The 6,622-nt window shown below is 34.5% G+C and overlaps 1 protein-coding gene across 22 annotated transcripts in view; it reads left to right on the top strand.

The window, feature by feature from the left end:
- Positions 1-6,622, top strand: part of Slc4a10 (solute carrier family 4 member 10) — a 432,277-nt gene that overhangs the window by 296,108 nt on the left and 129,547 nt on the right. The window lies entirely within an intron of this gene.

Here is a 6,622-nt window from a genome sequence, read left to right on the forward strand (position 1 = left end):
AGGCAGGAGGCTGACTTTCCTTGAAGTTTTTGCCTCAAATACCGCCATCATGCAAGTGTGCGTGGCAAACCATCTTTGTTTCTCTGGGATGAAACCTACTTGATCATGGTGTATGATGTTTTTGATGTGTTCTTGGATTGTTTTCTGAGTTTTTTATTAACTATTTTTGCATCAATGTACTTAGAGGAAATTTGTCTAAAATTCTCTTTGTTGTATTGTTTTGTGTTTTAGGTATCAGGGCTTCATAGAATGAGTCTGGCAGTGTTCCCTCTCTATTTTGTGGAATAATTTGAGGAGTATTGGAATTAGCTCTTTAAAAATCTGGTAGAATTCTGTCATAAAACCACTTGGCCCTGGGCTGTTTTTAGTTGGGTGACTTTTAATGACTGCTTCTATTTCCTTAGTGATATAGGTGTTTTTAAATTGTTTATCTGATCTTGATTTAACTTTGGTAAATGGTATCCATCGATAAAACTATCCATTTCTGTTAGATTTTCCCCTCTTGTGGCATACAGGTTTTTGAAGTAAGAAATAATGATTGTTTGGATTGCCTCAGTGTCTGTCTTCCTTTTCACTTCTGATTTTGTTATCTTGGATATTCTCTGTGCCTTTTAGTTACTTTGGCAAAGGTTTTGTTTGTCATGATTTTTTCAAAGAAGCAATTCTTTGTTTCATTGATTCTTTGTATTGTTCTCTTTGTTTATATTTCATTGCTTTCAACCCTAAGAGTGATTATTTCCTACTGTCTGCTCCTTTTGGGTGTGTTTGTTTCCTTTTATTCTAGAGCTTTTAGATGCACTATTAAGTCCATAGTATGAGATCTCACTAGTTTCTTATGAAGGCAGTGCTAAGAACTTTCCTGCTAGCATTGTGTTCATTGTGTCTCATAAGTTTAAGACTGTTGTGCGCTCATTTTCATTGAATTTTAGGAACTCCTTAATTTTTTTCCTTAATTTTTTCCCTGACCTGGTCAGTGGTAGTTCAGTAGAGAACTGTTCAGTTTTCGTGAGTGTGTAGTCTTTCTGTTGTCTCTTTTGTTGCTGACGTCCAGCTTTAATTCATGGTGGCCTAATAAAATACAAGGAATTATTTCAATTTTCTTGTATAAATTAAAGCTTGCTTTGTGACCAAATATATGACAGAAAAGATTCTGTCAGGTGCTAAGGAGAAGGTATATTCTTTTGTGTTTGGGTGAAATGTTCTATCTGTTAGGTCCTTTTGGGTCACAACATATGTCAGTTCCCTTCTTTTCTGTTTAGTTTCTATCTGGAAGACCTGTCAATTAGTGAGAGTAGGGTACCGCATGTCCCCCTATTAATGTGTGGGATTCACTGTATGATTTAAACTTCAGTGTTGTTCTTTAACAAATGCAGGTGCTCTTGTATTTGGGGTTTAGATTTTCAGAACTGAGATGTCATCTTGGTGAATTTTTCCTTTGATGAGTATGAAATGTGCTTTTCCATCTCTTTTGAATAAATTTGGTTGGAAAACTATTGTTACAGATTAGAATGGTTACACCAGCTTGCTTCTTTCCTGCCCTTTACTCTGAGGTAATATCTATCATTGATGCTAGCATGTGTTTCTCCTATGCATCAGAGTGATGGATCCTGTTTCACATCCATTATGTTAGCATGTCATTTTGGGAGAAAATTGAATCAATTTTATGTTGAGAGACGGTAATGACTAATAATTGTTAATTCCCATTATTTTAATGTCAGTGATGGTAACGCACTCGTGTGTGTGTGTGTGTGTGTGTGTGTGTGTGTGTGTGTGTGTATGTGGACATGCCTTCCTTCATTTTTTATTGGTGTGAAATTTTCTATTTCCTATATTTTTCTTGGATGGTGTTAACATCCTTGGGCTGGAGTTTTCCTTCTAGTATCTTCTATAGTACTGGACTTGTGGATAGAAGTTGTTTTTGCTTTTCTCAGAAGTATCTTGTTTTCTTCATCAATGGTGATTGAAAATTTTGTTGGGTATTTTAGTCTGGGCTGGCATCTGTTTTCTTTTAGTGTCCACAAGACATTCGTGTAGGCCTTTATAGCATTTAAAGTCTCTGTTAGGAAGCTGAGTGTTATTCTATTAGATCTGTCTTCTTATAACACTTGGCCTTTGTTTCTTGCAGCTTTTAATATTCATTGATTGTTCTGTACATTTAGTTTTTTGATTATTATGTGGAAAGGGGACTTTCTTTTCTAGTCCTATCTATTTGGTGTTTTATAATCTTTTGTAGGCATCTTTTTCTTTAGGTTAGGGAAATTTTCTTCTGTGATTTTTCTGGGCCTTTGAGCTAGTAATCTTCTTTTATTCTTATTATTCTTAGGTTTGGTCTTTTCACAGTGTCACAGATTTCCTGGATATTTGTTTCAGAGCCTTTCTAGATTTAACTTTTCTTTAAAACAATGAATCTATTTCTTATATCATATCTTCAGCATTCTTTTATCTCTTACATTCTCTTGGTGATCCTTGCAACTGTAGTTCCTATTTGTTTACCTAGATTTTCCTATTCAAAATTTCCTCAATTTGTCTCTTCTATAATCCTGTTATTTTAATTTTAATGACTTGAGCAGTTTCCTTGGCTGGATTTTTTTTTTTTTTGGTCTTTCTTCGCATTCTATAAGTGATTTATTGATTTTCTACAATTTTTAATTTTTATTTTTTCTCTATTTCTTTAAGTTTTTTTTCCATTTCTTCTTCAAGGACCTCTATCTTCCGAAAGCCAGTTTTAAGGTCTTTTTCTTATACTTCACCTACACTGGAATACTTGGATCTGTCATAAGATAGTTGGGGTCTGGTAGCTCCATACTGCCTTGCTGCTATTGACTGTGTTTTTACTCTGGCACATAGGCATCTAAGTTTGGGATAATTTAGGTATACGTAATGATTTCTGAGTTTGTCTTCATTGGATGGGTGATTTGTTACTTGGTTTCTGTCTCCTCTTTGGTTGTCTGGTCTTTGTGGTTGGATTTTTGGCAGTCTGCTTGTCCTCTGAAGCACTAAGAGTCTCTGACTAGGTTAGCGGGCATGACTTCTGGCAATTTGCTTGGGCTTTGGTACAGCAGGCATCTGTTCTTCTGACTGATGTAGCCTGTACCTTTGCATCTGGAGTCTGTTTTTCTGAATGATCTGACTTGTATGACTGCACCTGAGCAGCTAGAGACTGCTGGAATTAGGGCCATGGATCTGGTTATGAGGAAAGCAGTTGTGTAGGGGGCCAGGAAGTGGTAGAATGTAGCTTGGGGAACCTAGTCTAGGGAGTGGGGCCGTTCAGCAGGCGGGGCTCACTCACCTGTCCTTCTGACTGGCTTGGCCTGTACCTTGTTATTTTTATCTTTTTATTTTAAATTTATTTATACTTTTTCTACTCTCCTTTTATACTACAGATCCATTGTATATATATTATGGTTCAAGATTAATGCTTTTGTGGGATTTTTAGATGTGGAAACAAGAGGGTCTCTGTTTCTTATGCTTCTTTCCTAACTTCCTTCCTTTCTTCCTTCCTTTCTTCCTTCCTTTCTTCCTTCCTTCCTTTCCTATTTTTTCCTGTCCAATTCTGATGTATTAGGTTTTGTTTTGTTAACTTACTTTATTGTTTCCCCTTAGAAGCCTATTTGTTTTCTAATGAGAGACAGAGAGAGTAGGTCAGATTGGGATTGGGAGGGGAGGTAAGGAGAAACTCAGAAGAACAGACAGAGGGGACACTAATCAGGATATATTATGTGATAAAAAAATTTTTAATAAAAGGAAAAAACTTGTTGAAATTTTAATTGAGGCATGCCTATTTTAAAGCATTCTTTTCAGAAAAAAATTGGCTTTTTCTCTGAAAGTAAAAGTTACCTTCTATATAATCTTGAAAAGTGATTTGTATTAGGATCAATCATTTGCACCTCATCACAGAATAAATTTGTTAGTTTCTTGAATTATTCTTCTTAGATGATGTGTCAAATGCAAAATGAAGTGTTGGGTATAATATTGTAGGACACACATTCTAAGATGATTTCTTTGTTTCTTAAATCATGGTTAATACAGAAATGTTGGTAATATATAAGTAAGCAGAAAAACAATGACATGGCTCTGAGATATTTTGTTCTCATTTCTTGTTCCAATAATCCTGTGAATGTTGGCAATGTGAATAGAAAAGCAAACTGACAAGTATCAATGTCTACTGGGTAACTGATATTGTATTCAATATTTTCTCTTATATCATCCATTATATTACCTGTATATTACCTGTAGGTTTGTAGATACTACATATATGTCATCTTGGTTTGGCCATGATATGATGTGACCTTAACGAAAATCTCCTGAATAAGGCAGTAAAATTTAAATGTTTATATTTTTCATTTCATTTTTGGATCAGAAACAATTATTATAGTAAAGTCCAAGTTAGTTGTGTTTGATCTATGTTTATAGTTCAGAACAACAACAACAAAACACACAAGTGTGTGTAAATATTTAGCAGAGACAAAATTTAAATGTAAGGAAGTAATTGACACAAGCTCAATTACTGCTTTGTAACATACTGCATCCCAGAGCAATGCTGCAGTGAATGAAATGACAAACAGAGATGTGATACAAATAGATGGGAATTAAATTTTTTAATTTTGTCTATAAGTGTCATTAGGAGTATAAGCTGTATGTTTTATCATTCTGAAGTGAATTAGTTGGAACAGTCACTGTTTCTCACTTCTGTGAGTGGTTCCATTCAGGACACACACAATAAAACAAACATAGAACCTATTTTTAGCTTGACATTTTTTAGAGGATTGCTCTAAAATTACTTCAGGTTTCTGCTATTAATCTTCCTTACTAATGTATAAACATTATATCAGATTTACTTTCAGGGTTAGGAGAATGCCAGTCTTGGTTCTAATCCTAGAATTTGGAGGTATTTTGATTCTGCCTCAAAAAATACTTCATATGTTTTTAATTAACCCCCCACAATTTTAGTACAATCATAGCCACTAAGATTTTCTAGTTCATTTATTCCTTTAAATAAAACACTGTCAGCTTAAATGATATGCATTAAATATCTACAAAATCTCACAATTTAATGAAATCTCCCCTGAAATTTAATATTACCATAAGAACATCACTTATGGTTTTCTCTCTGTGTTAGTTATCCAGGAATGCCATCATAAGATGCTACAGGCTGGATTAAGCAACAGTATTTAATTTTCTTACAGTTCTAGAGATAGGGAGTCCACAGCATGGGTAGGTTGGAACTGAGGCTTCTATGTTTGGCTTCTAGGCCATAGTTTCCTGTTATATTCGAAAATTACTTCTTTGTGTCTCACTTTGTGCTTACCTAACAGACTCCTTAATGTCTCTTCTTTTCATAATGCTAATCAGATCTGGGTTACTTTATAGCATTATTTAACTTAAATTGCCTCCATGAATGGAATGCCCAGCCTCCTAAATAATCACAATCAGGGCTGACTATTTAATTTATGAACTTTGGGGGGAAACAACTGGCCCCATGTATTGGTATTATGGCATATGCACTGTTTGACATTTGTGAAAGGTTTTAGGTCTAAAATATCAATATTTCCCTAAGGGAGTTATGCAATCTACATTTTAAAAGCTGCACAGCTGTACTTTACTTGCTTATTACATATCATTTTAATTGCTTGTATTTTATTTTCTAAAAAATGCATTTCTTTATTCCTATTACATGACATGCATAGCTGTGGATGAAGTTACTATAGATATTTATGGGCAAGTTTTTCTTTGTACATAAGTATTAAAGTATTTAGGTAAAATACAGTGAATTAATATTGATATTCAAAGTAAATTTTAGATCTTTAGGATCTTGAGGTCAAAGTATAGATATAATGGTTGTTTATAATGTCACCTGGAACAAGAACTTAATCTTTCTATAAAATTACTTCAAAATGGTCTGAAGATTGAAATGTAAACATAGAAATGTTCTAGTAATCGTGAGGAAAATTGATGAGAGTCGAAACCAAGACAGTAGTAGCAGCTGGGATACTGAGGGCAGCGAGAGGTCAAAGAGTACATAGCGTATCCACGCAAATGGGGGTAGATAGTTCATACCTGAAGCAAAGGGAAAATGAGTGTCATAAACTTGTTGAAATTGATGTGCCTCTAAGAAGGTTCCTTAGGTGAATATGTCTAGTAGATAAGACATGTAGATTGTCAATTCAAGAGAGGTCTGACATCAAAATATTTATCTTAGAGCTTATAGCATATATGTGTGTATATGTGTGTGTGTGTGTGTGTGTGTGTGTGTGTAACAAGAATAAACAATGACATGCCCAATGTTTCATGAGTAAATAAAAGACTAATCAACAAAGACAATAATATGAATGAAATAAAGCACAAAAAGAGAAAATGACAAAAATCAAACAAAGAACAACTTTGCCATGAGTAGGGACTTCATTGTAATCTTTCTATTATAAATAGTAGTAGAGAACTGGTTAAATAAATCAATTATGTGTAGGGAGAGGAAGATTTTATTATTGAGGAGCATAATTGTAATTATAATATGGTGGATGGCAATAGAGAAATTACGAGAGTTAATAATATAGTTGCAGCCGGGCGGTGGTGGCGCATGCCTTTAATCCCAGCACTTGGGAGGCAGAGACAGGCGGATTTCTGA

The sequence above is a fragment of the Mastomys coucha genome, unplaced genomic scaffold, assembly GCF_008632895.1.
Source record: "Mastomys coucha isolate ucsf_1 unplaced genomic scaffold, UCSF_Mcou_1 pScaffold15, whole genome shotgun sequence".
In the NCBI taxonomy this organism is placed as follows: Eukaryota; Metazoa; Chordata; class Mammalia; order Rodentia; family Muridae; genus Mastomys; species Mastomys coucha.